We start from the raw sequence: 13,898 nt of genomic DNA, 5'->3' as shown, positions 1-13,898 counted from the left end.
CGACCTGGGGCTCGATCCCAGGACCCTGGGGTCACACCTGAGCCGAAGGCAGACTTGAACGGCTGAGCCACCCAGACGCCCCCATGGCCAGCCCCCTTCTCCATGCCCGTCTTCCGGGGCCTCCCCCAAGAATGCTGCACTCTCCAGTCGTCCCTTTGTCTGGTGGCGTTCACACCCCAGGGGAGAGCACCAGGGTACACTTGGGATGGCTGGGGGTGGGCCGTTCTTTGGGGAAATGGTGAGAAGGGGCCATTGTGTAAAAAGAACGGTAGACCCAGACGGTGGCCAGTCTGGCAGTGTAACAAAGGACTCCCCGTGGAAGTGGAGGTGTGGGAGATGGATCCCCTGAAAGCCAGCCGGGTCCAGGGCCCTAGAAGTGCCCGCATTTCCCACACGTGTGCTGGTGGGAAGAACACGGAACCAGGCGCCCGCTGGAACATTACCTCGCTCATTCCAGAGCTTGTGGGCCTTTGGGAATCTTTCGCTGGAGCTGGGACTGGGTCTTCCTCCCGTGGGCTCCCCGGCGACACCTTGGACTCATATCCCATGTTTTTTCCCAGTGAGGGGGCAGGAGCTCACACTATCAGGATGTCTCCTTGTTACGGGTAAACGGAGGCCCAGAGCAGGAGAGTGACTTCATGGCCACAGGAGAGTGCATGTGCCCCCCTAAGAAAGCTGCTGGCCTTACCTGGGGAGGCATCACAAGGCAAAAAGCCTTGGGCGGGGGGGTCAGAAGAGCTGGTCTTCAGAGTCTGTCCCCTGCCTCAGTGCGAGTCGCTTGGACTCTGTCGTGCTCAGCATGTCTGTTGAACGGGCTGACGCGGCAGGCCCCTCGCCTAGCGTTCACAGGCTCTGAAGTGGGGCTGACCTGGCTTTGCCAGTTCACTAGGTGCGTGACCCGGGCCAGTTCCTCGCCTCTCCGTGTCTGTCCCCATCGGTAAGAGCGGACAGGCTAGCGTCTCCCTCTTGGGCTGGTTGAGAGGATAAACGAACAATGACCACATGTGTCTGGCCCACACAGCACGCTCAGTAAACATTATTGTTGTTGTTCGGCTTGTTTTCTGTTCTCTGGAGGAATGATAGTCTGGGAAAAGCTGAGTGGAGTGAAGTCCTGGTTGAGACTCTCCAAGGGCAGGGCGGGCTGGTGTGTGGATTGTGCTGGGGGCACTTAATACATGTCCCCTGATGAATGACGAGAGCAAGTGCCGAGGCTCTTACTACCACCCTGAGCCCCGGTCACCTGCTGAGCCCACTGCTGGCATCTTCCCCTGGCCTTCACCCGGCAGCATGCAAGCCTCTGGCCTTCTTGCTGTCCTGGGGGAATGAGGACTGCCCCCTCAGACTCCCCACATCTCCCCTCAGCTAATAGCTTCGAGAGTACCCTGCGTTTGGGGTCCACCCCGCTGGGCCCTGTCAGAGCCCTGCTGTCGGCCAGCCTCTCCCACTGGCGGCCCCGTGCTCTTCCACGGTGGAAGGGCTCAAATAACTCACTTTTCTCTTCTAACGCTGCCCTGTCTCAACTTCCTGTGGGCCTCTCCCAGCAGATATTTTATTTTTTAAAGGTTTTATTCATTTATTTGAGAGAGAGAGCACGAGTGGGGGTGAGGGGCAAAGGGAGAAGCAGACTCCCCACCGAGCAGGGAGCCCGATGTAGGACTCGATCCCAGGACCCCGGGATCATGACCTGAGCTGAAGGCAGACGCTTCACCGACTGAGCCACCCAGGTGCCCCTCCCTCCCCAGCAGATATTTTAGGGAGTCCTGTCCCCACCCCTCCATCCCTTCCCCTTGGGAATGTTGTCATCTTTTCTTACAAACTTTCGTCTGGAAGCTACTCCCTTGTCCTCAGCCTCAGAGAACTAAATAATGAAACAAAACAGACGCTCCAATCCACCATGGGATTTTGCTGTTTCAAGGAATCCCTTTGTGAAGCAGAGAATCCTTTTGTGAAGGGAATAATTGCTCACTTTGGATTTCTGTCCAGGATTTTTTTGTTGAGGAGCTTTCTCAGGAGTGGGGCCAGGCTAGCTTGTAGGCCTGGGGGATGGGGAGGCTCCTCGCCTCACGCTCTACCAACTGAAAGGGCTCGGGCTCTCGCTTCTAGATCTCCTGATTACCTTTAATCCTTCCGCCGTCTTCCTGTCAGGGCTCTGGCCGCCAACATCGGTCACGCCGGCCGGAAGGTGGTGACGGCTTTGTGTTTCTAGCTCTGTTTTGTTCCTTTGCTTCGCCAGTCATGTCTCCATGGAAACAGGTGCAGCCTTTGTGTTGCTTTTGCTTTGGGCAAATCGATGCCTAGTGGGGATTTTTCTTTGCTGTCTACCCCCCCTCCCCAATTTGGCATCAAAGAGAGAGGTGGGGGCCGCTCGGGGATGGACAGGAGGCCTTTGGTGGCCTGGAGCGCCCGGGGCGGGGGGGTGGGGTGGGGTGGGGAGTCACTGTGAGTCCTCCAGCCTGGGACTCCCAAGACGTGGTGCTTGGCCTGGCCTCCCCTTCGGGGTTGCGACATGTGTGTCATGAGGCCGTCCGATGGAGCGCAGTGGTTCGTAGACACTCAGCCCTCCTGGACCCACTGTATTCTCAGAGGCAGCTGCTGGCCACCTGGGGCGGGAGGCTGGCTGGGAAAGCTGGCCTTGGCGCCGATCCTTTGGCAGGACCTTGAGGGTGAGGATTCTGACCCTTTTGGGCCCTGGTTTCTTCCGAGGGCGTGAGAGGTTTTAAACCTCTTGAGTAATGTGACTCCTTTGACCTTAAGGAAACCCCACGCTTGGGTGAACTCTGCTGAGTTATTGTCACAAGCTTATTCTACGGTGAGTAGTACACCCCGCGTTTGATCCCAACCAGTGAGTTACCTGGTTTGAGATGACTCTTCAGATTCAGGAACCTCTCTTGACACTGAGCGTCTTGCGCCTACTCAGCACCCCCAGGCTCCCCCTCCTCTGGCCCAGGCTGTTCTGCGTCCCTGGCTGATCACAGTCTGCTGGGGGAGCCTTCTGTTCCAGGCCAGAGCAGTGTTGGTCTGAGCAGCCTGGGGCAGAGCAGATCTGCTCCGTGGCCTGCAGTCCTCCCAGAAAGTTCACTGGGGAGTGGGCGGCGGAGGGGGGGGCGAGGACGGGGCTTCCAGAGGCCAAGCAGCCACCTGCCGATCTTCCTAGTCACCTCGGTCACCGCGGCTCTGATGAACTCTGTTATCCGACCGGTGACCCCGTAGGTTTCTGGCAATACTGCACTCGTGCTAACTTTAATGCTGTCACTTTAACCTCATTGATTAAATCAGCAAACTCTAGTCTTCATTTTAATATCTGAACTCTCTCCCTCTCCCCATCTGCCTGTTAAATGTAGCAAAGGATGTATTTAACCTCAGATTTTCATTGTCCGAGAGCCTCCGTCAAGACTGGATCTGGAGCGAAATTGCCCGAGGAGAGCTCTGAGTGTGTTCGGGAGACACTCGTGGTGGTAAAGGTCGAGCTGTCCAGGCTCCTGTCTGCAGAATGGGGACATGATGGAGCTGCAGCTTCTGGGTTTCTGTCCTGGGAAGTGAACCCTCTCACGCCTCTTTTAGTCCACAAGTTTCTTCTGGAATCTAACTTAAATCCCATTTCATTTTGTCCTGACTTTAAGAAAGATGGAGAACAGAGAGCAAGTATCCTTAATGCCTTACTCAAAGACCCTTCAGTCTCTGCTCGACCTTGGCCAAACACATCCCATTTTTGAGGGTTGTCTTCTCGCGCTCTCTTCTTCCAGCAGAGTAATGCCTGAGTTTTCTGTTGGTGACTCAAGGGGAATGGTAGCCATCCCACTGGGTTGGTGTGAAAATCAAATGAAGACTCTGGGGATACACTTTACCACGTACCTGGCATATGGCTCATTTTCAGTCACCCCAGTTAGCCCTGAATACACTGTATTCCCCGCCTACCATGACGCCACTCAGAGTTCCTGCTTTTCTTCCCAGTGTCTCTCCAGTAAAGCCCCTGGGCTCATGGAACATCCTCCTCATTGTTCCCCGGGCCCAGACAGGCCAGGTGGGGCAGGTGCAGGCCACCCCTCTGCTGTTCCTGAGCCAGCGGGCCGGGAGACACGGGCATGGGGGAAAAATGCCTTTCCACGCCAAGGCCCTGGATGGCACTGTTCCTGTCACTGCTTCTCAATGGACCTCCTCTCCCAGTGGGGACCGCTGACTCCTGGGCTCTCCCCGATGGTTGCAGAAGTGTCCCTGGTACCTTACTGCGAGGGGCCATCAGCAGGGACAGACGGCTCCTGCTCCTGTGGACAGCAATCTGGATCCATGCTTTGTCCAAAGCGTGGCACTTGGAGCCGCTGGGACCCCTAAACCACAGGGAGCAGGGGCTTCGGAGGGAGCTAGTTTTTCTCTAGGTGTTCATCTTTGCCCCTTTGCATGGGCTATATCGACCACAGCCGACTGGTGGAGAGCAAGGACCCTGGAGCCAGACAAACCTGGTGTTTCTCTGTCCATCTCTGCCTCCCTGGGTCTTGGGCTTCACCGTGGCACATAGGAAGTGAAAACACACACACACAAACACACACACACACACACACACACATATATATATAGGCTGTAATTTCTCTAGAGTTTTAAAAAATTTGCCTAGTGGAGCTGTTTGATGTAAAATTTCCTTCCCTCCTTTCTCCTGATCGGTGTAAATATCTATATTGCTCACCCGGTTTCTGCTGGGCACTGACCTGGGTGTTGGGGTTGAAGAACTGAATGAGACCAAAACAATCCACTGTCTGCCGGGGCCACCATCCACACACTGGTCATTGTGATAGGTGACTAGTGCTGCCACATTGATGGTGTGACAAGAATCTAACAGGCTAAGGCTGTGTGGGGGTGCGCCAAAGAGTGCCTCTGGGAAGGCTTCTTGGAGGAGGAGGACCGCAATCTGATTCCTGAAATAAAGAGTCGCAGATGGTCAGGGTGAGGCTGTTGGGGCCAAGGCATGGAGAGCACAGGGAAATGTGCCAAGGTCGGTGGTGGTCAGAGGAAGGCACAGCCCCGGACTCAGACGTGCATTGGCTGAAGCAGCGGGTCTGTGGAGGACTGGTCGGCCTGAACTGGGAGGATGGTGTCCCTTCTCCAGAATCAGATCTCTGGGCGGGGGTGGCAGGGACAGAAACAAAGGGCACCTCAATGTTGACATTCCTTCTCCTCTCCAGCTGTTCTCTAGATTTCCTTGATGTTTTCCCTGTGGCCACGGTCCCTCCCTCTTCCCCTTTTAGATAATAATTTGCTACTCACCTCCGGGGTGATGTCTCAAGTCTAGAAGCCCCCAGAATATCCTGAGCCTCTTTGACTTGCTGCGGGGAGCAGGGAATGGAAATTGCATGTTCCTGGTGGGGAGGACTCTAATTCAGTAGGGGGCCCTAGACGTTTGTCTTTCAGAAGCTCCCCAGAGATCCTGCTGCACCCCTCCACCCCACAATCCCTGCTCTAGGGGTCCTGAATGCACGCAGCGTTTCCCCATTGATGCGCTGAAGGATTTTCCCTGCGTGGTCTCCTTGGGGTTTCTTTCTTTTACTTTTACAGATGATATTTTTGTTGCTTGTTTGTTTTGTTTTGTTTCTAAGTAGGTTCCATGCTGGGCATGGAGCCCAGTGGGGGGCCTGAACTCAGGACCCTGAGATCAAGACCTTAGTCTTTGATCAAGAGTGGGATGCTTGGGGCTCCTGGGTACCTTGGTCAGTTAAGTGTCTGCCTTTGGCTCAGGTCATAATCCTGGGCTTCTGGGATCATAGGGCACCCTGCTCAGCGGAGAGTCTGCTTCTCCCTCTTCCTCTGCCGCTCCTGCTGCTTTTGCTCTCTCCCATACTTTCTCTCTCTGTCAAATAAATAAAATCTTAAAAAAAAAAAGTCAGCCGCTTAACCAACTGAGCCACCCAGCGCCCCTGTTGCTTGTTTTTAAATGTCTCCCTTTATTCTTCCTATGGGGACCTCTATCATCTTGTTTTGGGCTTTACTACCTTTTTACAAGATATCGTTAGATAGTGAAATGGGGGCACGAAGAAGTCAAAGTTGCCCAAGGTCACGGGGAAGCCGATATCCACCGTGGAGAATCTGCAGTGTCGTCAGCCTGCTCAGAATGTCTTGCTGGGGCAGAAGGCCCAAGTGTCCAGAGCCTTAGATGTTCGCCAAAATGGGACACGGGTCTGCTCTTTAGACATCTGCTGCCTTTTTATTAGGAGGTGGTGTCTTTTTTTTTTAAGGATTTTGTTTATTTACTTATTTATTTGACAGAGAGAGACAGTGAGAGAGGGAATACAAGCAGGGGGAGTGGAGGAGGGAGAAGCAGGCTTCCTGCTGAGCGGGGAGCCCAAGTTGGGGCTCGATCCCAGGACCCTGGGATCATGACCTGAGCTGAAGGCAGATGCTTAATGACTGAACCACTCAGGTGCCCCGGGAGGTGGTATCTTCTTGCCTCCTTCCAGTGGGTTCCAGGCCTGCATAATCACAACTGACATAGGCAGGCAGGTCCAAGGACCCAGAGGGGGCCCCACAGGACCAGCCAAGAGGGTCCTTGGCTTTGTGCAGGATAGAAATCAAATGCAAGCCAGGAGGAAATGAAAGTAGACTTTACTGAATAGCGTTAAGTGATAGAGTATAGCAGACAGGGTGTCTGAAAAGCTCAGAAAGGAGAGGAGACTTGGGGCGCCTGGGTGGCACAGCAGTTGGGCGTCTGCCTTCGGCTCAGGGCGTGATCCCGGCGTTGTGGGATCGAGCCCCACATCGGGCTCCTCTGCTATGAGCCTGCTTCTTCCTCTCCCACTCCTCCTGCTTGTGTTCCCTCTCTCGCTGGCTGTCTCTATCTCTGTCGAATAAATAAGTAAAATTTAAAAAAAAAAAAAAAAAAAGAAAGGAGAGGAGACTGTCTCCTTGTTGCTGGATTAGGGGTTTATACAGGAGAAGGGTCCAGGGTGTTCCTTCAGGAATCCAGGGTACGGTCCAAAGAAAGGGAGCGTCAGGTGAACAATAGGTGTTCTTGCATAAATCACCGAAGGTAGGGGAATCGATGCCAGTGTGGGCCGAGGTTTGTTCGAAACTAATGTCCTGGAACATGTTTGGGACCCGGTTCTTCTTAGATGTTATCAGGTGTTTAGGGGCCAGGATGAAACTCAGAGAACAATTCACTTCCTTGCTTCCCCCTTGGAGTGGGAAAGTAGCTTCTTTGGTTTACCCAGATGCAAGGCGAACTATAGAGCGTGAGGGGTACCCGGATGGCTCAGTCAGTTAAGCGTCCAACTCTTGATTTCAGCTCAGGTCATGATCTCAGGGTCCTGGGATCGAGCCCCACGTTGGCTCCGAGCTCAGCGACGTTCTGCTTCTCTCTCTTTCTCTCTCTGCCCCTCCCCCAGCTGGTGTTCTCTCTTTCTCTCAAATAAATAATTAAAATCTTAAAAAAAAGGAAAAAAAGAAAGAAATATGGAACGTGAGTAAATGGGGCCTTTCTAAAATGGAGTCCCTTCAGCTTCTCTGTCTCACAACCGTTGTTCCCGTTTGCTCGGCCTGCTTCCTTGGACATCTGTTCTCCTAACAATATCTGCCCATAAATCTTGTCTCCGGGTCCTGGGTGGCTTAGCTGAGGACAAACGAAGCCTGCAACTGGCGACCAAACCTTCACCATGGCTACACGTGGGTGTGACCACAACTGCCCGTGCTCGCTGGCAGGAGCCAGCACCTGCCCCTCAGGCCACGGCCGTGTGCGGGCAGCAGTGCCCGGGGCTGCAGGGGTGGGCTGTTTGGCTGCTTTTGGAAGGAGCCCTTTCTGCACGTTTCTGTGGTAACTTAATGCTGTTGTAATTCTTGGTTTCCGTGGAGAAAAGAGATTTTCGTTTTGTGCACCCGGACATACAGTAGGTGCTCACTAAGTATTTTTTTGACTGACAGTGAATGCGGGAGTGAATAATTAGAAGTCTGTGTGTGAAGGAAAAGATTCCGTTTCCCTGAGACATTCAGAAGCCCTCCCGGGTAATGCGGGGCCACCGAGGAAGGGCCCTTCTGGGCTCTGCCCATAGGAGCCGCCAGGGAAGGTGGCAAACGGTACGTGCCACATTGCCCATCGCCAGGTCCCTTACCTAGGGCGCTGTCCCCGTTGCCAGACCCCCAGAGCTCGGTCAGCGCGGAGCGTGCTCTGAAAGGACAGAAGAGGTTGATCCTGGCTGTTGGAAGAGACTGCCTCCTGCACAGGGGAGCTTGAACGAGCTCTTGAAAGCCGGGCAGGGCTTGTTGAGGACCGAGGTGAGGGTTCTAAAGCGTGGTCTGTGAACCAGTGGCGTGAGCAACACCGGAGCACTTGCTAGACGCACACATTCTTGCCTCCCCCACCCCCCTCACCCCCGGCCCCAGACCTAGGGAGCAGGAGCTTTGGGGCTGGAGCCCAGCAGTGTGTGTTCAGCACTGCGGGTGACCCTGAGGCTCGCTGAACGGGGTGAGCACCAATGCAGACAAAGGAAGGGGTCTGAGCGGCACAGGAGCGTCGGGGAGGCAGGAAGTGACCCGGCATAGTTTAGATGAGTTCTTCTGTTGGCGGCCAGAGAGAAGACAGGACGGGGCAGGAAGGGTGGCCAGGAGGCATCAAAGAAGCAGGCATGGGATGAGCTTGAGGTTTGCGGATCTCAGCGGGATTGGGGGTGGCCTTGGGAACAGAGAGAAAAGCCAAGCGGTCCTGTGATGGGGGAGTGGACAGGCCTGGCGGTGCCTTGGATCCCAGGCACCCTTTTCTTGAAAATGTTTTGAAAATGACTTGTGCGGGGCGCCTGGGTGGCACAGCGGTTAAGCGTCTGCCTTCGGCTCAGGGCGTGATCCCGGCGTTACGGGATCGAGCCCCACATCAGGCTCCTCCACTGGGAGCCTGCTTCTTCCTCTCCCACTCCCCCTGCTTGTGTTCTCTCTCTCGCTGGCTGTCTCTCTCTGTCGAATACATAAATAAAATCTTAAAAAAAAAAAGAAAAAGAAAAAGAAAATTACTTGTGCCCTGTCACATTGTTATATGTTGATCATGGAAAAAGGTAAGAAAGAAGCAAAGAGAGGGAGGCAGAATTCTACTATCCAGGACGACCATTGATAGATGGCGTGTTTTCTGCTGGCCCTTTTTTAGTGCACATTTCCTTGGTGGGGCTGAAAGCATCCTGTGCTGTATCCGTTGGTATCCTGCATTCTTTGCTTGACAAAATATCTTAAGCATTTCCTGATGTGCTTTCAGGCCGTCTCTTCTTATTGTCACGGAAGCTCCCGTAAGTTGGCCAGGGCGGTGCTGGTAAGGAAGGAGTAAGTGAGGCCCCAAGAGAAAAGGAAACTTGGTCCATGACCTTTATGCAGTAGAGAAGGCAATAGTCACACGGCTTGGGTGCGTCAACTCACAAATTCTAAGGAAAAAAAAGGAGATGATGGGGGAAGCTGTAGCTTAAGATAGACTTAAAGGACAAATGACACGCACGACTGAAGTCCAGTGTCCAGGGTTGTATGTTTGGACAGTAAAGAAATGCAAGGAAGTGACCACAGAAGTCAGCGTGTGGCACAGGGATGGGTTGTGGAGTGGCCGCAATGTCTCCTTTCCAGACGTGGATGCTTACACGGGGTTGCCTTACGATAATTCATTAAGCTTACATTTGTTTAGAGCAGTTTTCTTTTTATTTTTTTAAGAGTTATTTCTTTATTTATTTGAGAGCGAGAGCACAAGCCGGGGGAGGGGTGGAGGAAGATGGAGAAGCAGACTCCCTGCTGAGCAGGGAGCCCAATGCGGGGCTGGGACCTGGGATCATGACCCGAGCTGGAGGCAGACGCTTAACCGACTGAGGGACCTGGGATCATGACCCGAGCTGGAGGCAGACGCTTAACCGACTGAGCCACCCAGGTGCCCGTATCAGTTTTATTTTTTAAAAAAATGTTCAAGGGAAAGAAGATCTTGCTCAAGGATCCATGTAGCAGGGTGGGGAGCAGAACCCAGGCTCAGAGGTTTGCCTCGGGTCTCTGATCCCCATTGTTCTCTCACTCTGTGCGTTGTCTGCTCACCCTCCTCCCGGTCCCCAGCCCCCGATCTGCCACTTGCTGCAACAACTGCAGATCTATGGGTTCCATTTTGGTTGACTTTGAGGGCCAGGCTGAGATGTGCTGTGGGGAGAACGGTGATGGATGGACCTTGCTTGAAATGGGGAAGCTCCGAAGGAGATCGGTCAGGTTAGGAGTGCAAGGGTGTCAGCCATGTCACATCACCGTGTGTGACGTGTGCAGGGCTAGGGGTGCCTTGATCAGTCTTGCTCTCTCTGGTTGGTTCAAAGGCACAGACCCAAACACCCAACATCGCTCGCTCCTCAGAATCCCCTTCCTTAGCCTGGTCCATCACGTTTCCCTGAAATACTGGTTTTTTCTTTATAAGCCCTTACCCTCCCCACCCACTCCCACACATGGCCCCTCTGCCTCAGCAGCTCTTTTGCTCCGACTCCTTCCCATTGCTCTGGACAAGCCCAGGGAGGCGGTGCCAGGGCCACCATGGGGCGTACCTAGGAGAGAGTACAGTGGAGAAGCCCTGTGATCTAAGCATACCCTTTCTCTGGGCATACAAATTGGACGGCTTTTTCTGAACGTGGTCTTCCGAGGCTCGGACTCTGTGAGGTTTGGAAGTGGGACTTGGGTTTCTAGCTGGACTTCTGCTTCTCCCTGCCTTGACTGGCAGGTTTCATAGAACCGGGCCAGCGCTCTGATCTTGGTAGTGAGGAGGGGTACTAGTGCTCACCCCTGCTCGGGAGAAAGGGGTCTTTGACCCACCCTTCCCGGAAGGACGTGGAACGGCTCCTCTTCTGGGGATCAATGGCCCACAGTCCTTGGTCTCCCACCGACAATTGTCGCAAAGTGCTCCAGGGCTCCATTCTGCCAAGGAGGAGGGGCTCCCCTTTAGATTCTAGAATAGCACTGTCTGATAGAACTTCCAGCAATGTTGGAAACATTCCAAAATATGTCCTGTCCATTTTACCATTAGCCTAGGTGGCTAGTGAACACTTGAAATGTGGTAGTAATGACCGAGGAACTGAATTTTAAATTCCATTTCACTTCAGTTACAGTTGAAATTTGTATTGGCACATGTGATGAGTGGCTTCCTCATTGGACAGCACTGTTCTAGGAGTGGGTCTCTGAGAGGGACACAGTGGCCAAGGCGAGTTGTTTCAGAACTGCCTGCCACCCCTCTTTCCTCTGCGTCCACATACACACATTACACATTTCAGGAAGGCCGTGGATACAATGTCCTTTTCTAACAAAGTCCACTGTTTAAATATTCTTATCTCGAGTGAGGCAGAGCCGCGGCTGACCTCAAATGCGCCCCCACGCATGGCTTCTCTCTGTCTCTGCACCGTCGGAGCTGAGCGGGGCAAGACCTCCGGCAGCCCCGCACCTGAGCGCTCAGAGCCCGGGGTCCCGCCCCGGCATGCCCGTGCTGCTCCCTGCTTCTCCCCTCGGGGAGGAAAGAATCCGGCCCCAGCCGATGCCTGGTAGCTCCGGCCGGGCGCGCTGCTGTGAGTGAGGCTCGGTCACCGGGGTGAACAGCCCACACTGGCGGTTTTGATCTTTCCTCCTAGTGGAACAGCTTGGCCTCAAGTAAGAAGCAGTTTTACTTTCTGGAAGAAGGTGGAGGCTGGGGGCAGTTCTGGGTTTCTTGGCTTGGTATACGGATACACTTTTGAGCAAGATGGGCGGGGGGGGTGGTGGTGCTGGACGGGCACTAGGTGTTCATCAGAGGAGATGGTTCTCTTACCCCCCTGCCCCGTCCTCTGTTTCCCCAGCGTCTAGCGCCTGGGAGCGCCCTGTAATGTGTGCCGGACAAATGGATGAGTCATCGCTGCCTGCCGGAGCACCCTCTTCTTACTCTCTGTCTCTAGTTTCCTTCTGTCCTTCCCTCCCCTCTCCCTGCAGTACCTGCAAGCCGGCTCGCCTCCCTGCTCCCTTTCTAGCCCAGGCTCTCAGATGCATGCTTCATTTCTTTTTTTTTTTTTTTTTTTTTTTTTTTTAAAGATTTTATTTATTTATTCGACAGAGAGAGACAGCCAGTGAGAGAGGGAACACAAGCAGGGGGAGTGGGAGAGGAAGAAGCAGGCTCATAGCAGAAGAGCCTGATGTGGGACTCGATCCCGTAACGCCGGGATCACGCCCTGAGCCGAAGGCAGACGATTAACCGCTGTGCCACCCAGGCGCCCCTGCATGCTTCATTTCTCAGCACACTCACCGTTTCCGAGTGGGCCATAACCCACCTCTTCCAAACATTCCAGAAAGTACCCCTGCACTACCATCTCCCCGCAACCCCAGGGCCTGTGGGACTCCGCAGGCCATGTGAACAGTCCTCATCAACAGGGGTGTCATTGTCCCCTGGCCCTCTCCATGCCGATGGGGACAGAGCCCCTCTGTGCAGGCAGGATTTCCTGTGTGCTGGTTGCCCTCTATCTGCAGAGCCTGAGTAGCGCCCCCTTCTGTCTGGTGATTCTACCCCTCGGTGCCTCCTCTTGCCTGACTGAAGTCTTCAGTTCTTTTTCTTTCTTTTCCTCTTTTGAGAGAGAGAGGAAGAGCTGGGACTGGGGACAGAGGGAGAGAGAGAATTCCTTGCAGGTTCTACCCCCAGTGTGGAACCCGAGAGCAGGCTGCGGGGCTTGATCTCCCGACCCTGAACCGAAATCAAGAGCCGGACGCTGAACGGGCTGAGCCACTCAGGTGCCCCTTTCATTCTTTTTCTTGTGGTAAAATATACGTAACACAAAAGTTACCATTTTAACCATTTTTAGGGGGCAATTCGGTGGCATGAAGTCTGTTCACACCATTGTGTAATTATCCATCACCACCATCCATTTCTAGAACTTATCCATCATCCCAACCAGAAACTGTTCATCCAACAATGACTTCCTTCCCCCATGCCCTCAGCCTGTGGTACCCTCTATTCTAGTTTCTGTCTCTAGGAATTTGTCGGTTCTAGGTAACTCACAGAAGTGGAATCATACAGCCTTTGTCCTCTTGTGTCTGGCTTTTAGCGTGTTTTCAGGGTTCCTCCACGTTGTCGCATCTGTCAGAATTTCGTTCCCTTTTATGGCTGAAGAATACTCCCCCTTTTCCCTTATGTGTACAAGACATTTTTGTTTATCCATTCATCTGTTGGTGGACACTTGGGTGGTTTCTGCCTTTGGGATATGGTGAATAATGTTCTTACGAACACGGGCGTGTACGCATATCTGTTCGAGTCGCTGCTTTCGGTTCTTTGGGGTAGACGCCTTAGGAGTGGAATTGCTAGATCATATGGTAATTTTGTGTTTAACTGTGTAAGAAACTACCAAACTGTTCCCTGCACCCAGCCCCACGCCCCTGTGCGCGCCCAGTCCCACCGGCAGTGCACCTTATTATTTTTTTCAATTCTTAATTTTAAACTACAGAGATAATGCCTGTTTGTGGAAAAACTTCAAAGGATGCAGAGCGGGATGAAGTAAACAGAAGCAGAGCCCCTCCTGCAGCCCCACCTCCAGCATACCCGCTGCTTGGGGCTTGGTGCGCGCGCGTGCAGATGCGCGAGGACGCGCTCAGACGCTTCTGCAGAACTAGCGCCGTGGGCACACGGTCCGCTCATTTGGCTTTTTCATGTCATTCCCTGTTGGCCCCCGAAGGTCTCGGCTGCGTGCTTTTCCGTTTTGGGGTGTATCTTGTGTTACTTATTGGTTAGCGGGTACCGAGAGACGAGTGGGGGCGCTCCCCGTGGTCGCTCTTGCGAACCCCTCTGCTACTTGCACGCGGGGGGCCGCCGTCTCACCGGACCGCAGCCTGTTTGGGGAAAATGGGAGCTGAGCTGGGTAATGGGGAGGCCCTGCCGCCCAGAACCCTCTTTCCTCACCAGGCTCAGCTTTTCCCAACTCGCTCTCCAC

The 13,898-nt window shown here is 53.8% G+C and overlaps 1 protein-coding gene across 6 annotated transcripts in view; it reads left to right on the top strand.

Annotated features, from left to right (window-relative positions):
- Positions 1–13,898, top strand: part of CUEDC1 (CUE domain containing 1) — an 80,792-nt gene that overhangs the window by 29,854 nt on the left and 37,040 nt on the right. The gene's annotated exons all lie outside the window — the stretch shown is intronic.

The sequence above is a fragment of the Ursus arctos genome, unplaced genomic scaffold (assembly GCF_023065955.2).
Source record: "Ursus arctos isolate Adak ecotype North America unplaced genomic scaffold, UrsArc2.0 scaffold_24, whole genome shotgun sequence".
NCBI lineage: Eukaryota > Metazoa > Chordata > Mammalia > Carnivora > Ursidae > Ursus > Ursus arctos.
The sequence above is the reverse complement of the archived record's forward strand: the minus strand, read 5'-3'. Positions and strand labels throughout refer to the sequence as shown.